The sequence below is a fragment of the Cuculus canorus genome, unplaced genomic scaffold, assembly GCF_017976375.1.
Source record: "Cuculus canorus isolate bCucCan1 unplaced genomic scaffold, bCucCan1.pri scaffold_67_arrow_ctg1a, whole genome shotgun sequence".
In the NCBI taxonomy this organism is placed as follows: Eukaryota; Metazoa; Chordata; class Aves; order Cuculiformes; family Cuculidae; genus Cuculus; species Cuculus canorus.
Genome location: NW_026527846.1, coordinates 54,121 through 81,179, shown reverse-complemented (window position 1 = coordinate 81,179; position 27,059 = coordinate 54,121). Strand labels below are relative to the sequence as shown.

The following is a 27,059-nucleotide window of genomic DNA, read 5'->3' as shown; positions in this document are numbered from 1 at the left end:
TGCTAACACCATCAGAAGCGTTTTTAGCACAAGACAGAGCCTGGCTGAACCCTCCAAAGTGACGCTGGCTGCCTTCTTGGGAGCTCCCAGCTGCACCAGACACAGCACCTGGGCTAGGAACTGGCAGGACTGGAGCTGGAGCAGAAATGCGGGAAGGAGGATTGGAGCTCTCTGCCCAAGCCTGCTGGCACCCTCCCATATGAGCAACAGCTCCTATTTCTTGCAGGGACATGTCAGCTGCACAGAAGAGGAAGAAGCGAATTGTTCTGATGGAAAAACCGGATTTTTTTCCTCTCTCCCCAAGTCTGAGACTGCTCCTGGGAGCACAAGGAAGGAGAAGGGATCAATGTGTTTCTGACTCAGCTCAGCACCAGGGAAGGGCAGAGCATGGAGCAGTAAGGGTTATTTTAATTCAATTTGATTCTGAGAGAACGTGGAGATTCACAAGTTAACTTCTTTATGTTGGAGTAACCGTACATGCCACCACGACACATCGAGAAGCAGAATGGGATGGGCATTAACCTCCCTGACACTGGGCAGATCTGACCCTGCTGCATGGACTGGGTTGGTTCTCCAGTAAAATCAAGAGAGAACAGAAGAGGAAGAGGGAAGATAATGCTTTTTTTTTTTTTTTTTTTTTTTTTTTTTTTTTTTTTTTTTTAAGACAGAAGCAGCAGTTCAGGGCTGAATTTCTACTGGCTTTTCATGGGGGACCTAACTCTTTCCCTCAACTGGAACCCAGTGGCCCCTTACGCTCTGGGGTAGCTCCTGATGTGGGCATCTCTGCCAGAGGATATCCAGCCTGCGTTTCCCTGACACAGCCAAAGGGCCTTAGCATGTTTCTGGTTTGAAAAGATACAGCATGTTGAAGGATGCCAACCCATCACTGCAGGTTGTGGTGAGGTGGGTGCTGGTCTTTTCTCCCAAGTAATAGGATGAGAGGAAACGAGTTCAGGTTGTGCCATGGCAGGTTTAGATTGGATAGCAGGAAAGGTTCCTTCACCAAAAGGGTTTTTGGGCCCTGGCAGAGGCTGCCTGAGGCAGCGGTGGGTAGATGAGAGAGATAGGGTTAGTTGTTGGGCAGGCATGGCTGACTCGCTGCTCTCCAAGGTCTTTTCCAACCAAAACAATTCTGTGATTCTTTGTGTAGTGGAAACCTTTGTGCTGGGGGGGGAACCCTTTATGTGGAAGGAACCCTTGTGTGGGGTAACGTTTGTGCGGGGGAACCCTTTGTGTGTGTGTGTAAACTTTGTGTGTGGGGGAACCCCTTTGTGGGGGGGACCCTTTGGGCGGGGGGGGGTACCCTTTATGTGGGGTGAACCTTTATGCAGGGGGAACCCTTGTGTGTGGGGACCCTTTGTGTGGGGGAAACCCTTTATGCGAGGGACACTTTGTGCGGGAGGAACCCTTGTGCGGGGGGGAATCTTGTTGGGCGGAAACCTTTGTGCCACGGAACCCTCGTGCAGGGGACCCTTTGTGGCGAGTGGTGCCTGTCCACGGCGGACCCTGTGGGGGCGGTCCCACAGGCCACGATGTACGCGGGGCTGGGAGGAGCTCGGGGTGGCCAATGGCGAGGACCTGAAGGAGACCGCTGACCAACTGCACCGAGCCCCTGAAAGCCATCGAGCAGTTCAGGTGCGGCGGCGGGATGGCCCGGAGTCAGGGCTGACCCTTTGGGGTCGGCCTTGGTTTGGTTTATAACTGGCGTGTCTGGAACCCTCCGTCCAGTTGTGGATTCCCCTGTGCAGGAGGGACACGGAGCTCTTGGAGCGAGGCCAGCGGAGGCCACGGAGATGGTCCGAGGGCTGGAGCATCTCGCATATGAGGCTGAGAGAGTTGGGGTTGTTCAGCCTGGAGAAGAGAAGGCTCCGAGGAGATCTTAGAACAGCTTCCAGTATTGAAAGGGGCTGCAGGAAAGATGGGTAGGGGCTCTGATCAGGAGTGCTAGGGATAGAACGAGGGGGAATGGTTTTAATTTGAAAAGAGGGCTGATTGAGATTAGGAAGAAATATTTTTCCCTGTGAGGATTTCCAGGTTGCCAAAGCAGTGGTGGCTGCCCCATCCCCTGGAGGTGTTCAAGGATGGGGCTTGGAGCAACAGATCCAGTGGGAGGTGTCCCTGCCCATGGCACGGGGGTTGGAACTGCATGATCTTTAAGGTCCCTTCAACCCAAACCATTCCATGGTTATATGCCTTTAGCAGTCCCTGCTGTCCATTTCCTGGCTAACCCGCAACTCCCCCCCTCATCCCTGGTCTGCTGTTTGTGTTGCCAGACAGAAAATGGAGTGCTCCTGCCCTCGCTGCAGTCGGCTCTGCCTTTCCTGGACCTGCACGGCATCCCCCGGCTGGAGTTCCACCAGTCGGTTTTCGATGAGCTGAGGGAGAAGCTGCTGGAAAGGGTCTCTGCCATTGCTTTGGAAGGGAAAGTTGAGGAGAGGTTTGTCGGAAATCTTCATTATAGGGAGGGAGCTGGGAATTTTGTGTGAAAATAGTTACAGTGGGTGAGTGGCTTCTGCAAAGGGGATTTGTGTTCCTGGGAGTTGAGTTCCGTGGCTTTGAGGGAGCTGCTTTGGCACTTTGCTATAACATGGTACTCAGTCTCTTGCTCTGACGTGTTTTCAGATACAAGAAGCTGGAAGGAACTCCTAGAAAAGGAGCTTTTCTCTCGTCAAGATGCCTTCCATCCAGCCTGTGGGTGATGTGTGTTATGAAGCACTTGCCCAAGGCTTTGCCTGGTGAGACAGATCTGTGTCCATCTCCATTGTACAGCTTCTCGTTAGCTGCCCTGTCAGCTGGGCTGCATGCTCCTTCTGCAGACCTCCTGCAGGCTTGTTGTTTAGTGTTAGGAACTGACTGAAGATTTACTGTGTTCTCATATCTGAAAACAACTTAGTAGACTTACTAAAAAATTGTTTAACGTCTGATGAGACTTTCCCTATTGTGTTCAATACATGCAGCTTCCTAAAAGTAGTCAAGTTCACTGATGGGTTAATTTTTCCACAGATGATTTAAAAATCTAAGATAAGTGGAAATAAGATTTGAAGAACGCAACTGGAAGTAGGCAGGAGTGAGATTCAGATCTGTGAAACACAAGTCTCTAGGAGTAGCATACTATAAGCATTGAATTGTATTTAAGGTAATGGATTCAAAAACTGCTACTGGAGCTTTTGGAAGTTAATGAGTTCTTGAAACATCGCCTCAAATCTTAGCAGCCTAGGTTTAAAGGAAGCCTTACCGTGTCTTAGGGTCATCGTATTGTTACAGGAGTAGGGAAGGGAAAAGTAGTCTGGTGTTTGCTTTGTTTAGTTGCGTGGCTGTATAAATTACCATGACTGCCGAGTCTCTTGATGTCTTCTTGTTGCTGAAAAACCCAAGCAGGTAGGCTGCTCTGTACTTCAGTAACTTCTCTCTTGATCGTAGGTCCCCGAGAAGAAGCTGAAGTGAGTGATGGCTGACAAGGATTTGTATAAAGCATGTGTCAGTGGAGGTGAAGCGCCAGATTTGGCAGGATAACCAGGCTCTGTTTGGTGACGAGGTGTCTCCACTGCTGAAGCAATATATCCTGGAGAAAGAAAATATTTCTTCAGTCAATGACATTTCTGTCTTGCCACAATTTCTTCAGTCCGTCTCCCAAAACAAGGCGTCAAGGAGAGGTAAAAACAAAGAAAACCTCCTTCACCGTGCTTGTGAATCGGGTTCATCGGCTTTCAGTCAAGCTCATCAAATACAGGGTGTCGTTTTCACCCACCCAGCTTTGTTACTGAGGTATTTGGCTAGACACATAGAAATACCAGTTTGTTTCTCCTGCCTGTCTTGGTGAAAGCAGCAGGAATTATTTTAGTAGTTACTCAGTGCTTGTGGGTAATTGATTAATGTTCTAAGCTGTTTACAAGCTTTTAAAATAAATAGCAAGGCATAAATGTTTTTCCTTTATGGCTCAGCCGGCTTAATACCCCTGGGCTGTTCTGAGGGCTGAGTGTCTCTGTCAAATCAGTCTGAAGTTCTTAAATTTCTTGGGATTTTTTGTAGCAGGGCATAGCCAAAAAGAGATTATTTATTAAAAATGCAAAGGGACTTCAAAGGCTGTAGCTAAGTTTGGTATTGAGAAAAAACATGCTCTTTAATGGAATTGCCTGAGGTGGCTGAGCTGATGAGCCACAGGAAGGGCCGGTGCTGCTCCTCACCTACTCTTTGTAACTCTGGTGATATTGGACCTTCCGTGAGCTGATTCAGCTCAGTAACTGCTGCAGAAACTCTAGCAAATAAAAACCAGGTAAGTAGTTTTCCAAGATGGTGAGTTGAATCTGCTCAAAGAAGAGATCAGCTGGCACCAAAGCCATTCCAAGGAGATGGGCTGGATCCCACAGGCAGGCTGAATATGGAGGGAACAGTGTCATAGGTGTTGGGAGGAAGTGGGTGTCTTTTCTTCTTGGCAGAAGCAAGCCGTTACAGTGCTTCAGCTGCAATGCGTTGCTTTTTCTCCTAAGGGGAAACATCAGAATTCCATGTAAGGACCTTGCTGTTGAAAATGGTAAAGAATTGCAGTGGTTAGGGCAACACAACCTTTAATTTCTGAGAGGTGGCGATGGGGGGTGGTTTTGGGTATGTTTTTTCTTTCAAAAGCCAAGTGCTCAGGTGCAGTTTACTTCAGCTTCACACTGCGGACTTGGAGTTTAACCCTGGCCGGCAGCTCAGCACCACATCAGGCCTCTTGTTCACCTCTCCCCTTGGTAGGACAGGGGGTGAATTAGAAGGGTAAAAGTGAGAAAGACACTCACGGGTTGAGGATAAAACAGTCTAATAATTAGATAGGCGTTTTGTAAGGGGGAAAAAACAAACTAAGAGAGAGGAAAGCAAAGCTCAAGACAAATGAATTACGCAAAAGAAAGCAATTGCTCTCAACCAACCAGCTGATGGCAGCCAGTACCTGGGCAAGGGCAGCCCCAATCAGCCTCCACCCTCCAGCTCTTATTGCTGAGAACAGTGTCATATAGTGGGATCCCCCTGGGTCCACTTGGGGTCAGATGTCCCCTCACTGGGTCCCTCCAGTGCTTGTGGTTGGGTGAGGAGCAGGAAAGGCTGTGCAAGTGCTGCTCAGCAGTAACTAAAGCATGGCCTCATTATCTACACTTTTTTCAGCACAAATCCAAAACACAGTCCCATACCAGCTACTATAGGGGAAAATTAACTTAATCCCATCCACCAAACCGGTGCCTTCCACCTTCATTCTTATGCTGATACCCTGAAGGAGGTGGGAAATACAGAAAAGACTCATGAAGAAGAGTGGGTTTCATTCATGTTACAATAATTGTAAATCCTAGCCATCAGAGGCCAGTCGCTGCTTCTTGACTGTTTCACCTAGCTGAGCACCTTATTTTACAAACGATTCCATTTCCTTTGGCTACAGAGTCATTTTCTTGACATTCTTTCCTTCTGTAAGTGAAAGACTCTGGTGAACTCTCTTGAACAAAACGCTTTGGGAAATCTGATATAAATAGTTCCTTTCAGGGTTTTTCGATCTTGATAAATCACGTAGAGAATATCATCTTAGATTTTGTGTGTGTGAACTGGCATGTATCTGGTGGGTACTGAGCATCTTTTTTTCCACTTTGAGTTTAGGTGGTTCAGAAGCTGACCCAGATGATCGGGAAGAATGTGAAGCTCTACGATATGGTGTTGCAGTTTCTGAGAACCTTATTCCTTTTGGACAAAGAATGTTCATTACTGCACGCTGCGGGCAGAGCTTCTGATGTCACCGCACGACCTGGAAATCAGTGAAATCTGCACCGTTTGACCCCTGTAGAATCACGTAGAAAGATAGGAGTATTACAGAATTTTGTGTTTTGCCCACTCCTGTCTGTACCTGCTGCACTGCAGGACTTCAGCTCAGAGAAGATGACTTCTCTTTGTGAAGAGACTTCCGACCTCGTATACCAAAGTCATATATACCAAAGTCACTCCTTGGAACCTCAAGCGAAAATTTCATCTTGGTTAGCCAGCAGCTTCCTTTCATTTCATAACCTATAAATCATTCAAATGTATGGCACTTAAAAAAAGTCTAATTTGACCTGTGGAGGTGCTACAAAAAATAATTCAAAAACAGTAAGCTTGCCCCAGGTTCTGAATCAATGCTTCTTCCCTCCCTCTTGTGCCTGGTGTGAGGTACTCCATCTGGCAGTAAATTGTGTGTATAATGTTAAAGACTTTGGATCTTGAATTATAAGAAAACTTAGAACTGTTAGAATATTGGGAGTGGCAGATGTGTTAATGTCACATCAGGATCTTGTTACTGGCCCTTTATCTCTTGTTAGCATTGCTGATCTAGAGCAAAGGTTTTTCTCTTAATTAATGTTGTTAAATTTTATGTGCATTCGGTTCATAGAGAAAATGTCCTGGAGTGATGATGTCATTGCGTGGCTTTTTTAATGTTTTCTGATCGAGAGTCACCAAATTAGTTAACAGACAGTGTCCTCCTTTTGGAGTGTTTGTATTTGACCTCCTTTGTAATTTTGACCAGCTTGCTACCATACCAAACTATCTTAATGTATTAATTCCAGATATCTGGAGGTCATTCGAGCCTGTTTTCTCTGACGTTGTGTATTTTATTGTATTGATTTACTGAGTTGCTGTGGTTGATAAAGCTTTCTCCTTTTTTTGTAACAGTTCACCTGGTGCCTTGATGCCTGCATTCGGGGAAGTTTGTGGACAACAAGAGAGCTCGGGAATTGCAAGGGTTTCTGGATGGAGTGATGAAAGGACAAGAACAAGTGCTGGGGTAAGGCATTTGGGCTGTTTATTGAGAAGCTTAAAATGAGTTCCTGGCAGTCACAACATCTCCCTGGTAGTGTTAATTTTTCTGTAGAGCCAGCTAAGAGGCAGCAGCTCTTCTCTGTAGTCAGATCAAGTACATTCCCCTACGCTGGTACAGCAGGGCAAGTGGGGTCTGGTTCCAAAGCTTGTGCTGCTTCAGCTGCCACCCATGACTCCCCTGTGCCTGGTGACTGACTGCGGGAGATCTGCTGGATGTCAGCGCAGAAGACCTTTAGGACTTGTTTCAGATAATGTGTTCTTTCCAGTTCAAAGAATGACATTTGTGGTGTTTTTACAAGGCAGAACGGTTCATCAGGTGGATGCCTGTAGGTAACGAAAGCAGAAATTCGGGTTTTATTTTGTTGTAGTAAGGGTGTTGTTACAGTAGTTGTCCTGCGTTTACTGCTTCTCTGAAACACAGCAGTGTGTGTGCTTATAAAAATACAGTCTACACACACAACACACTACTATGGTGTTACACCTGGTAGTTGACAGAATTACAACAAAGAGTAGAATTGAGCATCTTGCTCTGAAATGTGCTGGAGTCCTACAGCCTAGACATGGGGCTGTGTGGTTGAGTTGTATGTTGTGTATGCACGTGTTTAATTTTGCTTCTTAGGGACCTTATCAATGATCTTGTGCGATCCCTTTGCCATCAACACCTTAGCCTTGAGCACCATAAGGCACCTGCAAAGACCTGGTTGGGCAGGAGACTTACCCAGGGTAAGTGTCCCAGCTTGTGTATCTAACATGAACTGGAGTCTTAATTGAATAGCAAAGAACTGGAGTCTTAATTGATCAGTGAAGAACGGGCACTGCAGAAACACAAAGAAGTTCTCAAATGCAGGAAGAAACTGAAATAAGGGAAACATGATACTGCCCATCCAGTGGTTGCACAGACCTCGGAGCTCTGCGAGAGTGTAGTTGGGATGGACATTTCGGAGCTCTCCAATTGGCAACAAATTTGTGTGGCTCATTCTATCCTAACTGTTATGGCCATATAGAATCATATACAGATTATGTGCCTCCCTGCTTGTCCTGTCCATCAGTTTACATAACAAGCTACACCCTTGTTTCTTGCCAAGGTACATGCGATGGATTAGTTTACAATGTTTGGTCTGTTGACTGTGATATAATACAGTTCCTGGAAGAAGTACGTGCAGGATGTGCTTAAATGCTAAAGGATGGTCGTCTTAAAGGGGTCTGAACTGTGTGAGGGATTTGCCGTTTTTATCCTCAAGTTGTTAAATTTGGAGTGAATAACTTCCTCGTGACAGTTTTAAGGCTGAAAATTGCTTTGGTTTCAGTGCACAATATAAGCAAAAACATTGTCATTCTTACATGTGTTTTCTCTTTCTTTTGCTGAGATGATTTGTCCTGTCGCACATTGTATTTCAGTGTATTGATTTGGCTGGACGCGTTTAAAAATGATGTGAGCAGATCAGCGCGTACTTATAACATTATACATATAACATTATAAATGTTATGAAAACCCACAAAACCTTCAGGCATCTGTTTATTTGATTCCCATTTGAGAATCAGTTTCAATAAATTCAGAGAACTAAATGCCTCTAGCAGTCTCCAATAAAGCTGCTAATCCAGCAGAGCTTTGAATGTAACCAGCTCTTTCCAAATCTGTACGTGCAAGTTGAGCAACATCAAAATAGCTGTTTTTCTCCTCTTAAAATCCGAGGAAAGCCCGGATCTGCTGCTGCTATTTAGGATGCTGTCTTTGGGCCAGGGCCCCTGGGACATGATTGACAGTCAAGTCTTCAAGAACCAAAAATGGTGAGCCATTTTCCTTGTTTAGAATCTAACACATGTAATTAGACACATTTAGACTTATTATTTTGTTGCATCCCTGGTTTGACATTCGTTCTGCATCTTCTTAGAAATGACACGTAAGTGGTTACAGAGCAGCAGCTCAGGTGTACATGCTATAAGCTTTGTTTACCTGCTTTGTGATTTACATGAATTTCTGGCCCTTACTGTTTTAAAATCAGACTTGTACCTCGATTAAATTCTGTATTCTGTTTTCGTTGATGCTGAGAAGCTCTAAGCAAGTAATGTTTGTAAAACCCACCTCGTATGAGGAAAGCAGGATGTCGCAGGCTGTCGGCAATTCCAGTAGCAGCATACCAGCTTTTCACTGACATGAAAAATGTTTTTCCCTTTGGGCTGTCTGTTGTAGCTATTTTATGTAGTGCCACATTCAGCTACAAACTTTCCGTGCTTTGGGAATACTTCTCCCTGTGTTACAGGCAGCCCTGGTGCAGTTTGGGAACAGATCCAGCTGATGGCAGGGAAGGCCAACCGTGGTGTTACACAGAGGGACTGTTTCTTAAGAGAGATTTGCTGTTTCTGTTCTGAATTTACTACAGGAAGAGTGTGTATTAGTTCTCAAATTGTAACAGCAGGGTGACTGTGATGCGGAGAGTAGCACTGTGGTTTGGCTTGTGGAGGTGCTCATAAATCTCTTAGAGAGAAACTGTGAACGTTTTCCCTGTTGGGAATCTCCAAATCTGTATTTAAAATCTTTTTTATTTGTGATTGCCACAAACTGTGACCTCCGTCTCTGTGAATCTGATACAACAGAGGCTGATCTGCCTTGTGTGAGGAGATGCTCTTCATTGTTACTGTTCTAGCTGCACATTGATCCCTGTCAGTTTAGGGAATGAACAAAATGGTTTGTAATTGTTGATAAAAGCAGTTTCTACGGTCCTTAACGTGCAGTGCTTGCAGCAGCTTTGGGAACGGTCTCTTGGAAGAAAGGCTACGTAATTGTCCAAAGAAGGAATCGGAGCAGGAGTATTTCTGCCAGTGAGGTGAAGCACAGGTTTCTGAATTACCGTGGAACACGCGAAAGTGAATTATTCAATAATTCTGACTGGAACTGGGTGTCTGAAAGCTTGTTTTCCAAAGTGTAGGATGAGGTTCTTAATATTGCCTGTTTGTTATGGCACACTAGGACCAATAGGTGGCGTGAAGTGATTGATGAATGCTTTGTTCTTTTGCTTCTGCTTTTCTATCTCTCTAAGGAAGCTGAGCTAATCACAAAGTTTTTGCCTATGCTGATGTCCTTCGTGGTGCATGACCAAATGTTCAACGTCGATCAGAAACTGCCCTCAGAGGAAAAGGGACCAATTCCCTACCCCAGCACCATTTCTGAAGCTTTCACCAAGTATGTAATCCACTTTACTTGCGTAGTCTTCTTACCAGAGCAACACATCAAGCAGCCAGCCAGCACAGAGAGGAAAAAATGCTATATGTGGGAAAGTGAACACTTTCTTAGGGTGAGATTTAGTCCCACCTAATCAAGCCTGAACTTTTCCTTAAGCAGAACAAGTTTCCACTGTGATTCCTCAAAATTTGTCTATGTAAAATATTATTTCTTCTAATAAACATTCTTTTGACTGATAGAATGTGAGAGTGCTTGGTATTACAGCTTTCAGACATGCTGCTTCTGTAGCTTCCCAAGCAGTGAACAATGAGTGTTGGAGTGGTACTTGGGTGCTGCTGGACAAGCGCCCGTGTCTGGTTCTGAGAGTGCTATTGTAAATCATGACATTGGCATTTTTCTCACGCAGACATTCATTCTCTCTTGATCTCACTCCAGGGATGTCAGAAAGATAAATGAAACCTCTGTGTGCTATGATGTATTCAGAACTTACAGTGATTTCCAATACAATTCCTATCTGTATGCCAGAATCTGAAGCACTCTACTTCTGCTCTGCTCTGTGACAGTGTTGATATTTGACCTTTGGGAAAATACAGCAAAACAGTATCGGACTTTGTATAATTTTTGAGTAATTTGGCTTCTTCTGAAACCCATTTTGAATAGAACTTTTATCATGAATACTACTATGAATTTTTGCAATCAAATCCAACTATTTGATTGTGAGGCAGCACGGTGTTTGCAGAATGGTAAGTTGTTTTGGACCATAGAATCATAGAATAACTTGGGTTGGAAGGGACCTTAAAGATCATCCAGTTCCTGAGCACAGTGGTGGTCATCTGCTCGGTTGCTGAGTAGCTGCTCTTCAGTGGATTTGAGGTTAGCCACTGTTGTAACTGCTTGATTGCTATCCAACGGTATTTTAAACTCTCTTTTTTTTTTTTTTTTTTTTTTTTAAAGAAACCTAAACAATCTGTTTTAGCTTTATTGATTAAGTGAGTGCTTCTGTTATAACAGATTCTTGCAGGAGAACCGAATAGCTTGTGAGATTGGGCTGTATTACATCTTCACATCACTACACAGAGGAACAAAAACGCTTTCCTAGGCTCCTGCCAGCACTTGGTAAGTTTTTGTATCATCTTCTCTTCTCTAGCTGTTTACTTTGTACTGGACACCCAGGAGGTGAGTAAACGTGGCGTGAAGCGATTTCAGTCAAAAATGTGATATTCTGCCTTTGGCTCTCCAGGTAACTTAATTGTAAGACCCTGCAGAAATGTTAAGTTTGTCTGTGATTAGGATACTTCTCTGCTGATCTGAGATGTTAGGGTTGGTGGCTGAAGGTCAGTGGTTCCTTAGACTGGAGGTTGTATTAACAATGAGATTAGCTGGGAGCTGTTTGGAGTGAATCTGAAAGATGGAACACATGGCTTAATTCTGCCACTGCTCAGAATAATTACAGGTGGACAGATATTCCTGACACTTGGCTTTGAGTGGTGAAAAAATCTGTAATAAACCAGGACTAAATGGAGCCTTAAATTCTTCCCTGGATTACATTCTTCTCTGACTTCTCTAGGTAAGTTGAGAGCTCTGAAGCAATCTTAGGAGTTGCAGCTCCCAGTAGTGGCGATGGGGGGTTCACTTCCCACTCCCTCACTCCATCCCTGGTGTTCTTTGACTCTTTTCCTGAACTGCTGGCTCCGTTACATGGATGAGAGTTCCCGAGGTGATTTGTGTCTGCTCACTGCAGGGTCTGAGGAGTGTGAGGAGATGGATATGGCCATGAACAGAGGACGGTGGGGAAGGGTAGTAGGGGATTTTGTGATATTGGCAGGAGCAGGCTACTCTGTGACTTCAGCCTGGGTGGAGACATGGGCCTTCTAAGCATTCTTCTCACCTCTCTGCTCCTAATCTTTCATGTCTGAAAGATCCAAGCCTGGGCTACTTGTTTTGAAAGGAAGACTCACTGCAAAGTTTTCAGTAGAAACATCTGCTGTGTGGTCACATTTTGGCACATCCTTGTCAGTCTCAGTCTCTTTGCTTTTCATTGGGTATAGTTGAGACATGCAGTGACTTGGCCTTCAGTGATATTTTCCTACATCTGTTTACTGGTAACCTCACGCTGCTGGGTGATGAATTTGCACTCGAGGAGTTCTGCACCAGTCTCTTTGATGGCTTCTTTCTCACTGCCTGCTCAAGGTAAATATGACTTTCTTCAGGGGAAATGAGTTTACAGAATACTTGAGAGAGATTATACTGCTTTAAAAAGTATTGGGTCAACAAACTCTTCATGTGTAGTAGAAATAGTAGCTTAATGATGTTTTTCTTTAAGGAAAGGCTTATATTTTGTAATGAAGATTTTATTGGCAAAATTGCTAAGTGTTGATTGTGAATTATTACCTGAAATGTAATTAATTTTTCATAAGTTGGAGTTGCAAAAGAAAATATCCTTCTTGCTTCATATTTGGTAGCTCTGAATATGAAGAGTTAACTGCAGCTCTTTGCAGTATCAGCTGCACACAGAAAATCTCTTTTGCATTTAAAGTCTGTTCAGTTAGTGTGGTTCAGCTGGTGGTCTGCAGACCAGATCTACGACATCCATCACAAACTCCCCGAGACTAAGCTTATAGTTTGGGAACCAAGAGTGGGAGGGGAGAGACAGAGAGGTCGTTATAGAACATATTTTCTAACCTGTCACGGTGAGACAAGGTTCAGCTCGATTGCTTCACTCAATATGAATGGGCGGGTGTTCATATAGAGACTTTTCTTATCCTCGGTCGGAAGATGCTGATGTGCAGGAGTGAACAGCGAATTCACATCAGGTTCCTTCTGAAACTGAAGAAATCAAGGCTGAAACTTGCAATTATTGACTGAGGCTGATGGTGAAGAGATCCTAAAGATCCAATCAGTGCTCAAAGGAATATATTTTTGTCAGTAGAGGATGTGAAAGGAAAAACGACAAAGATCCTTACCAGCCTTTCAGGCAACGATCTGCGGAATTGCTTTGGACATTTACAGCAATGTGTGCAGCTGTGTGTCAGCTCAGAAGGGAACTGTTTTGAAGGTGATCATAGTCAATTTTCCTAATTTGTTGATTAAGAAGAGTTACAGGTACATTCTCGATTTTTTTGTGTTGGACCTCATAACTCCAAGAGACTTCCCCCAAAAGTGATTAAAAATACTGTTCAGGCGCAGCACTTCCTTCACACACAGGAGGGGATGAACATCCTCCTGTGTATGGCCTGTCCAACAGAGAGATCGGCTGCTGCCACGTGATGCAGTCAGTGCTTGAAATCTCCCCCTTCTTCCTCATGGTTGCTACAGTTACTCCACTCCTGTTGGAATTGTTGAGCTTTAATCCTGTAAGGCACTTCAAGAACACCAACTGTGTTTCTGTTGTATTTATATGAATTATGTTGAATGAGCCATGTGGTGGGATTCCCTTTAAATTACCACCAGATCAACGGTAGCCTTGTCAATTTCCCATTGAAATCTATGAGATCACTCTGTGAGTTAAAATGGGTTCGAGTGAAAAAATATGATCAATGCCTAAGAGAAAGACTTCTTGCCAGTTATTTTTAGATGATAAATATAAATCAGGTTTGCACTACCTCTTCATCAGAAGTCTTTTCTCCCAAACTTGTCCATAAGGGAAGCAAAAGCAATAATAAAATAGGCATTTATTTCTTGCATGCAAAGGATGCATATCTGCCTGCATTACCAAGAGCACCAGGGGCAGTTTCAAGGTCCCATCTGTAAAAATACTGGCAAATTTTGGAGAGTAATAGGGGAAAAAGAAAGGGCAAAGTACATAAGATTGTTAAAAAAAAAGCATAGCAAAAGCTAATGAGTATGAACTTTGTAGTGCCTGAGAGCCATTAGTCTTGCTTCTACTTCGGATTCATTGGAGCTTCATTGGAAGAAACTTCACCTTTCAACCAAATGTGCTCAAGCATGATGACTCATCAGACTTTTTGTAATTAGTCCTGCAGAGATGTATGAGCACAGTTCTTGCCTTAGAGAATCTGTCCACAGCCAAAAGTGTAATTACAACTGCACACTACAGCAAGTACAACATGAATCTCCAAATAAAGCAAAATAAATCATAGCTTATATTTTAAGTTCATGCACTGTTTTACTACTTTAGTACTACTTCCTTGCATAAATCAATGAAATACACATACATGTCAACTATAATTTTTTTTTCAATCATCTGTTTGGTTTTTTTCCTTAGAAATAAATTTTCTTTCCATCAGTTGAGTATTTGTCCAGGGATGGTTGTACATCACACAGCTCATGAGAGTTCTTGCTGTCTAGAGAAACTCAAGATCAAATACCTGTAAGAGCTGACTTCATGTATCATCTGAGTCCCAGTCATATTGGATTCAGTACTCTGGTGAGGAGAAGATGATTTATTCATGTGCTGCAATATGTTCCTCTGTCAGATTTTCTCTGCACTCCCTCTTCTGCTGTGCAACATGTGCCAGTCCAGTGCAACTTCAGTTCATAGAATTTACAGTGTAGGTGCTGCATGGCTGATGAGTTAAGGCATCTATTATACGAAATCCAGCATGGATATGTGTTGTAAGCCAGACTTTTGCTAATTAATTCCTGTGAAAGTGCACTGCATTGATTTTTTCATAGTTCTCCTCCTCAGATTCAGAATGTGAAATAATATTTTGAAATCTCAGGCTTTTTATGGGCTGGAAATTCCATTGGAAGTCCGGCCTCAGGTAAGCCAAATCCCAAACCAACTTCGGTTTCCAATTCTTCATCTGTCATGTAAACTATGTTTAGAACATTGAAATTTCTGGGCAAGTATACAGATAGTCCCGATACATGGATATGGCCCCAAAAATCTACAAGGATGCAAAAAATAATAAAAAATGTTATATTTCAAAACAATAAACCAGTAATTCGGCTGTCTATTTAAATTCAACCTTAATCACCAGTTCTCACTTTCATGTACTCTTGTAGGGTACAAACATGGTCCAGGGTTATGGCACAGGGTACTGTAAAGCACAGTGGAGAAAAAGGAACTCTCCGTGGCTGATGTGCAGCAGCCCACAATACCTGTCACTCTCGTGTTTTGCATTGACTTTTTTGTTGTTGTTCTCTCTTTTCTGTGTTTTCATCTCATCCTGCTGCTGGAGTTGTCGTGCTGAGATTTTATGCTTTTCAATACCTTCATCGCTGCTAACGGTCTGTGTATAATTTTTGTACCCAGCTGTGGTGAAAGCATGTGCTATTAAGATATAGAGGAAAAGTGAGGCTTCCTTGCTGGGGCAAACCCTTGAAAAAATAGAAATATTATAGAAAAAGAAATACCATTTTGCAGTCATTAACAACATTTTAGGTAGGTAGGTTTTCTTTATTTGACTTTCACTGTCAAATTTATCCTCCTTTAGGAGTCTGTTTCAGCATCACAATCCTAAGAAAGGAGGTTTAAGTGACCCTGAGCCAGAAGAGAAATAGAAAATGCTCTTAAACTGTGATGTGAGGAATTCCTACAAATATATTCTCTGTCCCCAGAGAAAGGCAAGATACTCTTTCTTAGCAGATGCCAAAACCTGTGTTTCTTACTTGACTATGGTTTAGCCTTTCATCTCAGAATGGTACACTTTCAGACAGCACCATTCTTTTAGCGTGCTATTATACGTTCAGTTTGTGATCTGTTGTAAATTCTTTATTTTGAAACATCAGCCTAAGCAGTTTTCCCCCTTCTTGTATTTGTGTGGGTGATGATTTCCATTCCTCTCTTGTGGGATCGTCTTAACAGGGCTTTTCTTCTTGTTAATTGAATTTTGAATTTAATGTTTACCTCTGATGTGCCTTCCATCCTTTTTTGCTTGATGTAGTCTACCAGTTTAATCAGTATATACTGCATTCTGTTCTCCAGTTGTTAATGGAACTAATGAATATTATTGGACAGAGAACACATTACAGCAAAGCTTGCTAACTCTTCTTTCTTATTTGGAGAAATCATTGACAGTTACAATTTCGTCATTGTTTTCTCATAACTTTAGCATTAATCTCATAGATGTTTCATGTACAGTACTTTTTTTCCCCAAAAATTTACCTGGGAAAAATAAAGGAAAATAGTGTCAAGTGACTTCAAATCAAGAGTTAGTGTCTGCATTTCAGAGCTCAGCCTTTGCCATTTTTTTCATAGTTGTTCAGTGAGTGAACGAGCATTTTGTTGTGCTCTTACTAACAGAGTTCTCAAATCAAGGCACAGATTCTAGATTGTTGTAATGTTATGAACATTACTAATTATATTTTCACTGTATAAATATTCTATCCACACAGACTGAGGCTGATTAAAGCTTATTTGTGCCTCCTCCTGGCAGAGCACATCACGATGGGGAATTCCCCACGGGTCTGGCTATTTTCTTTCAAACCTGCCTCACTTGTTGGTGTGTGGTTATGCTGAAGATTCTCCAGGGCAAAGTGTTGGCTCAGCTCGGCAATCCTTTCTGAGAATTGAGGGTTTGAAGCAAGTGATGTAAGCATTGTAAACAGTCTGATACCAGTATGTAAACTGATCTGAGCACATCCGCACTGCATACCTGTAAGTGTTCGTTGTGCCTGGACCGGCTTTCTGAGCTGGAAATGATTCCTTGCCTCAGACTAGAACCTGTTCCACAAAGCCCTGTCCAGTCATAGGCTCCGTAGTCTGCTGACTATGTGCTATGGGAACAAACTGCTGTTTCCAAAGTCCTCGTTAGAATGCCCCACTGTAGAAATTCAGGCTGCAAAGAATGCTAGGTTATTCCTTTCTTTCCAGTTTTTGATTTTTAGATGGGATTTAGGTCAATTATTAAAACAATGAGCAGAGTGTTTCTTTAACTGGAGATATTTGTTCAGTATCTGGCACCGTAACTCTTCCCTTCTTTTCTGGCTGTTTCTCTTTTTCTTAGTTTCTTTTCTGTTCTTCTCTTTTTATGAGATTCTGCAAAAGACGGTATATGTTTATGCTTAGTATTTAAATTTTTCCTTGCCAAGCAAGTTCACAGGAAGCAGTACAGTTTCCTGTAAGATAAAGGTGAGATATTGAGTCAAAACCCTATGATTGCTGCATTTTGTTAGGTAAATTGCAGAAATCACATGAATACAGGAACATACCATTGGGTACGGCCCTGGAGAAGCGTGGACCACAGCAGCAAGCATTTGAGTGTTCTCTACTCCAAATATTACCTGACTATGAATACTTTGCTGAAATAGGTGTGCCATATTACTTCCTATACTTACAGGTTGATTGTTGTCCATGTTGTCGAAGGAACACCTTAAACACCTTGCTTTGTTCTAAAAAGTACATGTATGAATGCAGTAGGTATGCAGATTACTGAAAACTCCCTTTTAATGGTCAAAAAGAAACAGAAGGTATTAAAATCTGGCTTGTTAGAAGTTTTGTCCAAAATTATGTATCGATATGTAGTTCCTTCAAATAAAACAATAGACATTGAAATCACCATGTTTCCTAAATATCCACTTTCTTTTGTTAAACATTATTTTTGTGATCTGTAACAAATGCCACTAATAACAAAGCCTTTTTTATGACATGGCTTTAATTTCCTTGTTGACAAGCGGCATGCACGAGATCGTGCATGTGAACAATAACCATATTGTTTAAAGTTGTGGACATCACTTTTCTTCTCATATCTTAAACCATTTATTCTGCAAACATTAAAAAAAGATCGAGATACTGCATGATTTAATTATGATATATTTTTACGTGTGGAAGGCTACTGCCAGGCACTTGCCTGTATTTTAAAACAAGCAATTGCATTTTTCCTGCTTAACTTCCGCTTGTAGTTTTTTGAAAGACTGTCCACTTTCTTACTGTATGTGTTAGTTCTTGGCTTTCCTTTCTACGTATTAATGGATGTGAAAATTCCTCAGTGACATGCTGTCATTGGAACTAGGACAGGATTGCATGCTGCCTGTTGAAAACCTTCTCCACAAATGTAAACGAAGGAAACTAGGAAATTGTGGTAAATTATAATCACTCTACAATTAAGAATAGGGCTGAAGAAGCAGCTTCTTTTTCTGATGTAGAGCTAACTGCCCGTGAGAGATATGAAGTTATTAACATGCTAATGTTTTTTTCTTTTTATCCTGACCAAGTTGTAGCTAGCATAAAGATTGCCAGAGGTTGACATTCAGAAGAGTTTTTAAATTACTGACTGGAAAATCGAAGAGAAATTGCTTTAAAGTACAGTGGATATTGTTTTAAAGTACAGTGTATATTTAATTAAACGTTACAGGCAATCAGTTTCCCCAAAAAGGTATGGAGTGTAACACACTTCAGAAAGCTGCCTCTGGCCTGGACAGGCGCACACTCTGCTGGGTGGAAAACTGGTTGGATGGTTGGGCCCAAACAGTGGTGGTAAATGGAGTTAACTCCAGCTGGAGGCCAGTTACAAGTGGGGTTCCCCAGGGCTCAGTGCTGGGTCCAGTCCTCTTCAATATCATTATCAATGACCTGGATGAAGGCATTGAGTGCACCCTTAGCAAGTTTGCAGATGACACTAAGCTGGGTGGAAGCGTGGATCTCCTGGAGGGTAGGGAGGCTCTGCAAAGGGAACTGAACAGGCTGGACCACTGGGCTGGAATTTATATGTTATATAAAGGTCTCATCAAGATGCTTAGTTGGTATAACATTTTGCACTCCTTGAATAGTAAATTGTGTTTGCAGTGCACAGACCACTTCTTCATCTGTGCCATTTCTGCTCACCTTTAATCACAGAAGCCTATGTTTACATTGGTTTCACTTGAAGTTCTGCACATGGGATTATCTTCTCATTTCTATAGTTGTTACAATCTGGTATGAGCTGAATCTATGTTAAATGTCCTTGAATTATAACTGTGGGAGCTTAAGGTAAGAGACTAATATAATGTGTTTATTATTTGCCTTTGAACTATTCTGAACCAGACGAGTTATGAAATGATTAGACTTGGTCTTGAAAGCATTCACAGGAAGTGGAGAGGGCAAAGCTGGAGGTTTCTAAATATCTAAGTAATAAGCTCAAGAGCAAGGTCTATGCATTTAAGCTCAGCTGACTAAAATATAGGGAGTATATTTTTTCTCCTTAATTGCAACATATCAAAATATATAAATATGGGAAACAGAGACCTCGCCCCCACCTTTTTTTTTTTCCAACTTTAAAAGTGCTTGCATATTTAGGTGCTGAAACAGCAAAGAATTTGTAGTGATTAGTCGAGTGCAATATTTGAATGTAGGAGTGTATGTAATGGAATGCAACAATAGATTGTTGTCTACGTAGAGTTTAACTGTCCTATTTATTGAATATTTTATATTAAAAAATAAAAATGATTATAAAATATTTCTGCTATAATACCTACCTTTATTTCTGTGGTGGATTGACCTTGGCTGGTTGCCAGACTTTGACCCAGCCACTCTGTCGTTCCCTTTCCACACCAGGACAGAGAGAGGGAAATAAGATGGAAAATCTCATGGGTTGAGATAAGGAAAGGGAGAACACTTACTGGTCATTGTCACAGGCAAAACAGGTTGAAATTCAGCAAAATTTATTGCCAATTGAAATGAAGTTAGGATGGTAAGAAACAAAGACAAAACAAAAACCACTTTGTCCCTCTACCTCCCACTTCTTCCCAGGCTTTAACTTCACTCCTGACTCTTCTACACTATTGACCCGTCTCTGAACAGTGCAGGGGGATGGGGACTGGGAGTTGTGGTCAGTCTCTATCACTTCATCTATGCTGCACCCTCCTCCTCACGCTGTTCCTCCGCTCCAGCATGTGGTCCTTCCCATGGGATACAGTCCTTCATGAACTGCTGTAGTGGGGTCCACTAAAAAAGTGCTCCAGCGTGTGTCCTCCATGGGTGTCACAGGTCTGGCCAGAAAGCCTGCTCTTGCATAGGCTTCCTTCCACAGACTACAGCTCCTGCTGGGAGCCTGCTCCTGCGTGGGCTCTTCATGAGCTGCAGCTTCCCTCTGGGCATGTCCACTTGCTGTGGCATGGGGTCCTCCATGGGCTGCAGAGTGGATATCTGCTGCACTGTGGTCCTCTTTGGACTGCAGGGAGACAAACTGAGTCACCACATTCTCCACCATGAGTTACAGGGGAATCGTTGCTCTGGTGCCTGGAGTACCTTCTCCCCTTCTTTTCTCTCACATTTCTTCAGCTGCTGCATGGTGTTTTTATCCTTTCACAAATATGTTATCACGGAGGTGCCACCCCTGTGGCTGGTAGATTCAGCTTTGCGTGCAGGTGGGTCAGTTTTTGAGCCTCCTGAAACTGGCTATTCCAAACAATGGACAGCTCTCGGCTTTATTTTAGAGAGGCCATCCTGCTGCCCCCACTGCCAGTGCCTGGGTACCTGGATACAGCAGTTTCCCACAAAAGTCTAGCTTCATCTAGACTTTGCTGGAAAGGACCCACCGGATCATCGAGTCCAACCATTCCTAACACTCCCTAAACCATGCCCCCAAGCACTTCATCCACCCATTCCTTAAACACCTCCAGGGAAGGTGACTCGACCACCTCCTTCTTGTCGTGATTGGACCAGAACTGAACACAGTATTCCAAGTGCGGTCTCACCAGTGCCGAGTACAGAGGGAGAATAACCTCCTTGGACCTGCTGGTCACACTGTTTCTGATACAAGCCAAGATGCCATAGGCCTCCTTGGCCACATGGGCACACTGCTGGCTCGTGTTCAGTCGGCTGTCAACCATTACCCCCAGGTCCTTCTCTTCCGTGCAGCTCTCCAGCCACTCGTCCCCACTCTGTAGCACTGCATAGGGTTGTTGTGCCCCAAGTGCAGGACCCAGCATTTGGCCTTGTTGAACCTCATGCCATTGGTCTCGGTCCAGCGGTCCAGCCTGTTCACATCCCTTTGCAGAGCCTCCCTACTCTTGATCAGATCCATGCTTCCACCCAGCTTAGTGTCATCTGCAAACTTGCTAAGGGTGCACTCAATGCCTTCCTCCAGGTCATTGATAAAGACATTGAACAGGGCTGGGCCCAGTACCGAGCCCTGGGGAACTCCACTTGTGACTGGCCTCCAGCTGGAGTTAACTCCATTGACCACCACTCTCTGGGCCCGGCCATCCAACCAGTTTTCAACCCAGGACAGTGTGTGCCTGTCCAGGCCAGAGGCTGACAGTTTCTGAAGCAGAGTGCTGTGAGAAACTGTGTCAAAGGCTTTACTGAAGTCCAAGAAGACTCCATCCACAGCCTTTCCCCCATCCAGTAGTTGAGTCACTTTGTCATAGAAGGCGATCAGGTTAGTTTGGCAAGATCTGCCTTTTGTAAACCCATGTTGACTGGGCCTGATCACCCGGTTCTCTTGCATGTGCTTCATGATAGCACTCAAGATTACCCGTTCCATGACTTTCCCTGACACTGAGGTCAGACTGACAGGCCTGTAGTTCCCCGGATCCTCCCTGCAACCCTTCTTGTATATGGGCACAACATCAGCCAGCCTCCAGTCTAGTGCAACTTTCCCAGTCAGCCAGGACCACTGGAAGATGATGGAAAGGGGTTTGGAAAGCACATCCGGCAGCTCCTTGAGTACTCTTGGGTGGATCCCATCTGGCCCCATAGACTTGTGGGAGTCTAGCTGGGCAAGCAAGTCTCTAACAGCCTCCTCTTGGATCATGGGAGCCTCATTCTGCTCCTCTAACTCCTGGCTTTGTACACAGAGGGAACAACTTTCCTTGCTATTAAAGACTGAGGCAAAGAAGGCATTAAGTACCTCAGCCTTGTCCTTATCCCCTGTCACTGTTGTTCCTTCTGCATCCAATAGCGACTGAATATTCTCCCTAGTCCTTCTTTTCTTGTTGAAGTATTTATAGAAAGATTTTTTATTATCTTTCACAGACTTAGCCAATTTGATTTCTAGTTGGGCCTTAGCCCTCCTAATTTTTTCCCTGCACCATCTCACTTCGTCCCTGTAGTCCACCCAAGATGCCTGCCCCTTCCTCCAAAGCTCATAGACCTTCTTCTTCTTTTTGATGCATCTCAAGATCTCCCTGCTCAACCAAGCTGGCTTCTTCCCCCGCCGGCTCCTTTTCCAGAACACAGGGGTGGCTTGCTCTTGAGCTCCTAGGATTTCATTATTTAAGAGTGCCCAGCCCTCATGGGCTCCCTTGCCCTGAAGGACTGTCTCCCATGGGACTTTGCCAACCAACCTTCTGAACAGTCCAAAGTCTGCCCTCTGGAATTTAATGTGACTGTTTTGCTAATCCCCTTCTTCATCTCACCCAGAAATGAAAACCCTATCATCTCATGATCGCTTAGTCCCAGGCGTCCTCCAACCGTTGCATCCCCCACAAGACCTTCTCTATTCACAAACAGCAGGTCCAGGAGGGCATCCTCCCTTGTTGGTTCACTAACCAGTTGTGTGAGGAAGTTGTCTTCCACACACTCCAGGAACCTCCTAGACTGCTTCCTTTCTGCTGTATTGTACTCCCAGCAGATATCAGGAAGATTGAAGTCTCCCACGAGGACAAGAGGTAGAGATCTAGAGACTATCCCCAGCTGTTTATAGAAGAGCTCATCAGCTGCTTTTTCTTGGCTGAGTGGTCTGTAGCAGACTCCAATCACAATGTCTGCTTTCTTGTGGGGTCCTCTGATTTTAACCCATAAGCACTCAGTCCCTTCTTCACCATAATTCAGCTCAGGGGTATCAAAGCACTCTTTAACATAGAGGGATACCCCACCTCCTCTTCTACCCTTCCTGTCCTGCCTGAAGAGTTTATACCCCCCCATAGCTGTACTCCAGTTATATGAGTCATCCCACCATGTTTCTGTGATGGCAACGACATCGTAGTCACAGGGCCCTACAACAGCTTCCAGCTCCTCCTTCTTATTGCCCATGCTGCGTGCATTGGTGTAAATGCACTTCAGCTGGGCTGATGAATCTTCAGCCCTCACAAAGGGGATAGAGTTCATTCCCAATGGACTGGTCCTTGGAATACCTAACTCCACAGTGCCAGTTTCATTCTTGCGGTCCCCAGCTGTACTCGCCCCCACTTGCTCTGTGGTGGTGTACTGGCGGTCCTCTCCAGCACACCATATCTCAGTCGCTGGAGTCCCACTTCCAGGCTCATTCCCAACTAACCTGGTCTCCTCCCCTCCCCCTTCACATCCAGTTTAAAGCTTTATTTAAGAGCCTAACTAGATTTTTAGAAAGTACTTTAGTCCCCCTTGGAGACAAGCGTGTCCCATCCCTAGTAAGAAAGTCTGGGGGTGTGTGGGTCACTCCATGATCAAAGAACCCAAAGCCTCTCTCCTCACACCAGGCTCGGAGCCAGGCATTAATCAGCTGTTTGCCCTTGACCTCCTGTTCCTTATTCCTTAGTGTTGGGATGGAACTAAACACCACTTGTGCTCCGGAGCCCTCCATCATTCTCCCCAGAGCCCTGAAGTCTCTCTTGATGGCTTTCAGCTTTCTGCGCTGTAGGTCATCATGGCCTATTTGAAAATACCAGCAGGGGGTAATAATCCGTTTCCTCCACCGAGGAAGGAAGTTTTCTAGTGACATCCTTCACTGACGCCCCGGTAAGCAGCAGACCTCCCTGTGGGGCGGGTCCGCTCTGCAGATGGGTCCCTCCGCTCCTTTTAGAAGGGAATCCCCCAGGACAATCACTCTCCTCTTTTTATTAACAGAGGATGTTTTTAAGGTCCTCTGAGGATGCCGGAGCCTAGGGAATGTTTCACATTCCCCGACTGTCCTTACCCTCAGCTTCCTCCCTCAGCTCTGCCGCCATGTGAAGGAGTTCCCCCGTGAGCACAGCTCCCACAAGTGTAGCGGTACCAGAGGCGTGAGCTGCTGTGGGAGGGGGCACTGCCAACAGCCCAGGCTCAGCGGAGCTGCACGGACCCACTGCGGCTCTGTCTGGGGGGCAACAGCCATCCCTTGTTACTTGGGCAAAGAGACCAACAGCCACCTTGCTACAACCTCCTTTCCAGGAACTGCAGGAAGCAGTGAGGTCTCCCCTCAGCTTCCTCTTCTGCAGACTAAACAGCCCCAGGGCCCTCAACTACTCCCAGAACCCCTGGGCTCCAGACCCTTCCCGGGCTCTGTTCCTCTCCTCTGGACGCGCTCCAGCCCCTCTTGGAGTGAGGGGCCCAAAACTGAACCCAGAATTCAAGGTGTGGTCTCACCAGCACCAAGCCCAGGGAGACAATCCCATCCCTGATCCCGCTGGCCACGCCACAGCTGATCCAAGCCAGGATGCTGCTGCCCTCCCGTCTTGAGGGAGAGGACAACAGAGACTTAAAGAGGAGGAAATGTTTGGCTCAATGATGTTGCATTGCATTTCATTTCTGTATTCCGACAGCAGATCCGGCTGCAGTCGCACTAACGTCTGACACAAGCACAAATGACTCAGTGTTTTCCCCCAAGATACATTTTCTGTTGCAGAGGGTGAATGTGCAAAACGGAAACCAGGCAAACATAGTCCTAAACTTGTCCCTAAAACTGGTGGGAATTCTACATTGGTTTTGCTTAAACAGGACGTTCCGCTTTAGCACTTGCAGGCAGGAGACATTTACTAATATTGGCCCGGTCTGGTTTCTTGGTGTCTTTTTGTAATAAGGGTCCAACTTATTTTAACAGAGAAAAGAAGTCCAAGCTTGATGAGTTTACAAATGATGTTGCTGAGGAACCGATGGAATATAAGAAAATTCCAAAGGTGAGGAGGCATTCGGTTTCCAAGTAAAGGTTTTACATGTCCATAAGAGAGAAGCAAGATTGCCTGGAACAATCAGGAGGAGCCCTACTCTTCCTCTCGATCGTGAGATGGACTGGGCAATCCAAGGGATTAGCAGGGACAGGCGTTTCCTATGTAGGCTGCCAGCTGAAACATGGCAGAGATGACAGCAGGCAGTTATAACATGGCTGCTGTAGTTAAGGAGCAGGCATCTCTTTTCCTGAAGCTTCTCTGTAATGACATCAATCACCTCCCGGCAGCCAGCAGGAGCTGAAACCTGCATCTCCCTATCCTAGTTGTAACCATGACCTCAAAACATTTTGGAGGAGATGTGAGAGAAATTGTCTTCATTTCCTCTTTTGTCTCACGTGGTTCTCCGCTGTTCGGTCATGTTAGGCAGAAACTTTAGGTGGTATCAGGTTCTTCAGTTTGAAGCACCGTTGCGTCAGCAGCTGAGGAGAAGCTTTGATAGAGGCGTATGGAGAGAAACAAAACACCAAAATCAAACTTGGGAGGAAAGAAATCGGAAGAAGGACTGTTTGGAATTAACTTTATCTTTTTATGTTGTGTTTTTTCAAGGTCCAAGTCTCTTTTCAGCACTTCATCTCAATCTAGAGGTCCATACAGCTACTCCAAGTAAAGGTCAGGTTCTTCCTGCAGTCGCTTCTACTCCTGGGCATTCAGTTGTTTTGATTCTTGTTCCCACTCACCATCCCTTCCTTCCCATATCCTGGAAAGGGAAAACAGATGATTCACAAATCTGGCTCTACGACCAGGGCACACAGTTAACTCTGTTCAAGATCGAGGTCACTCCCCTACAGAGGACACCATTCATGGCCAAGGTCTCCTGTATTTAGAGGCCACTCTCCCATTCAACGGCCAAGACCTCAAGGGGAAGGAGAGAGGGAGTGTTTTCACAGATACACAGCAGTTCCGCCACACAATACAAAAGCTCTGCGTGGCAGAGCTGTTGAGTTTAGAAATCCATTTAAAAAGGAAAGAGAGAGAGAACAGGAAAGAGATGTTAGAGAACGGTACAAGAAGTTTTACAAGGGCTGGGCTGTTAGTGCTTGCCCTCACCCTCCAGTAAACAGAAAGAACTTTTCTCCAGATTGGTTTTGACCCCCTGTGACCAGACAAGAAAATCTGCCATATGCTCAGGGATGTAGAAAGGATTCTCCTGGTGGACAGAGCCACTGAAATTGTAACATAGCCGGAAATTACCCTGAAAACCCTTCCAGAAGAGAGAGATGTGGCATCAAAGAGCCTATGAAATCAAAAGAGAAGAAGGTGGAAATTCCACTGGAAGGTGGCAAAGGAAATAAACAGAAAAAAACATCAGAAGAGAAGAAAAGGGGGTGATAATGAAGGATTTCCTAGTGCTGAGTTTTTAGAAGGTGGGAGGAAACCAAGAGAGGCGCAGCAGACATTTAACCAGACTCTGTTCATGCTCCCCAGCAGAACTGATGCCACCTCTGTGAGAGAGGAGCCTCTGGAAGCGGATTCTATTGCTTTCCAGCTGGTGTCTGAAAAGGAGAAAAAGGAGAAGCTCAAAGCAAAAATTAACAAGACAGAGCAGATGGTGGAAGTGCTGTTCCTCCTGAGAAAAAAATCCTCCTCCAACAAACTAAAACTTCCCAAGAGAAGGTGGACACCGATCGGGAAAAACCTCCTCAAATGGAACCGCCTGTGAAAGATGTGAAGGAGGAGCAGCTGCCCTGAATGCATTTCTGTTCATGATTCATCTTCACAGCTTCTCTGGTGAAACATTTTGGACTTGTGCTTCTCTTTGTTTTCAAACAAAAGGACCCAGCACCAATGAGCTTTTCTCACTGGTTCAGCTACAGCTGCTCCCCTCTCCAGAGTACAGCAGTGCCAGGCAACTAATTGTTTCTGAAGAGCAAGAGAAATTCCAAGAAAAGCTCTGGCCGGTAATAGACCAGTTAAGTAGAAGCGGCAGTGACTCCAAATGTGACTTTCAAGTCACTCTGATGGGCTGAGAGTGAGATGTTCAGAGAAGACGACATGCCGACAGAGACCAGAATCTTCATTGGAATGTAACCTTGGTGCTTGGCAGGGTCCAACTCTGAGCGAAGACAGACAGGGGGGTTGGGAATGCTCACTTTGGAGCAATGGAACTTGCGCTGCTCGTCAGAAACGGTCTTGAACACCTTGGAAGTTAGTAACAAAAGAGAGCCAGCTAGCAGAAGTTTACTGATAAGCAGGCACCGGAATGCAGAAAGCTGAAAACAACCACTTCAAAGGGACTTTGCCAGCGCACAGTTCAAGCAGAAAAAAATCATCCTGAGGAAGACTTCTTACTTCATCCCTAAGACCTTGGCCCACGACCGCCAGGAGGCACTACGCAGGC

General features: G+C 44.5%; 1 pseudogene; it reads left to right on the top strand.

Annotated features, from left to right (window-relative positions):
• Positions 1–862: 862 nt before the first annotated feature.
• On the top strand, positions 863–26,381 carry LOC128850749 (negative elongation factor B-like; annotated as a pseudogene).
• Positions 26,382–27,059: the final 678 nt, after the last annotated feature.